Here is a 1,728-nt window from a genome sequence, read left to right on the forward strand (position 1 = left end):
GTATTCCAGTCAACAGCAACAATGGTCAAAGGCCCCAAATGGTGTTTGACAAATAGCAATACCAAATGTAAAACACAAGTGTATGTCAAATACTGTATACGCTTGTGTTTATCTTAGAATGGACTTCATTTGAATACCCTATGTTCTTTTTTAGAAACAAGCCTAGGATAAAGGTTGATTTCTCTTTGAAACTACTACTGACAAGTTTTCATAAGATAAGAAAATGTTTATGTTCTAAATTGTAACTTTTCTGAAACACATGTCAGATGTATGCATTGGTGAAACGCAAATATATGCTACAGTGTAACATTATACTGCTGTATTATATACTAAGCATAAGAGTGAAATTCTCCATGGTGATATTCCACATTTAATGTATGAGCAAGAGTCAACACCATGCCATTCGTGCAGTTGGGTGTTGCTTTTAGTGTTCGATTAGTTTGAACAGATTCAAACATTTCTTCTGTTCAGGTGACTTGTATTTAGTTTATTTAATGTTTGTTTAACTCCAAAAAAGAACACTTGAACATATGAATAGTTAATAGGAAACTTCCAACAGCTTGCTTTGGCTGGAGAAATACAGTGGCTGCCGGGGCATAAGTGCAATATCATAGTTTACATTTAGACCAAGAGATATGAAGTCATTTCTTCTTCATTTCTGTGTTAGATCTATATATTCATATGTTGGTAACATGATGGCGCTCCACTTGTTTAGACATGGACAATCTGTTCTGAGGTTCTCTCTTTAGTCAGTTCCATTCTTTCTGCAACCACCAGAATGGTATAGTTGAAACCAACCAAGTATAAAATAGTACATTTTCTAAACAACAACAGTCAAATAAACACACAAAATAAGTTTTAATTCATAGTCACTCCTTTTATAGTGCCACAAACACATTTATCATATTTGCATTTAACAGGGTTTCATCATTGAAATGTCTTATTTCTACTTTTTGCGAGAAGTCTTATTCAGTGCTCTGTCATACATGCATCATAAGGGTAATGGGAGGACTGGTGTTTTCCATACAGTCTAACTTCTTCAGGGGTCTTTGTACCGCGTTGAGGGATTAATGTGACACGACTGCTGTAACACCACAATTTCCCCAACGGGAGCGACGGTGGCTGTGAGGTAGTGTGGTGGTCTTCTAATCGGAACATTGGGGGTTAGGGTTACAGCCTTTGAAGTCAACATGTCAATGTGTCAAGATACCGGGGCTAGATACTTAACCCCAAGTTGCTCTCAATGACTTGGCCAACACTGTGTGGATGTTTTCCTGATCAGGTGGCACTCTGCCTTGTATGGCAGCCTCTGCCTCTGTGCCATGAAGGTGTATGAATGGGTGAATGTTGAGTTGTATATTTAAGCACTTTGAGGGGATGTAAAGACTGGGAAAGCACTATATAAATGCAGTCCATTAAAGTGCTTGATTTATGTAATTGTAAATTAAATGCAAAACATTCTCATAAAATGTTTTTGGGCAAGGCATTTCTGAAAAACACAATTTGTTCTCTACAGGGACACTCTTATGTGTCTGTTTTGCATTGCATCTTGGGATGTTATCTATTAACAACTGCAGAGTGAACAGAATGCATGAGTGTTTGGTGTATGCCACTGGAACAAAGCACACTGTTAAGGTGTAAATAACATATAATAGCTTTGGCCTGAATGTCATCGCTAATGTCTATTAATGTGTACACCAACAACAGCTGGGAGTACCCACTGCCCCC

Source organism: Gymnodraco acuticeps, unplaced genomic scaffold, assembly GCF_902827175.1.
Source record: "Gymnodraco acuticeps unplaced genomic scaffold, fGymAcu1.1, whole genome shotgun sequence".
Classification (NCBI taxonomy): domain Eukaryota; kingdom Metazoa; phylum Chordata; class Actinopteri; order Perciformes; family Bathydraconidae; genus Gymnodraco; species Gymnodraco acuticeps.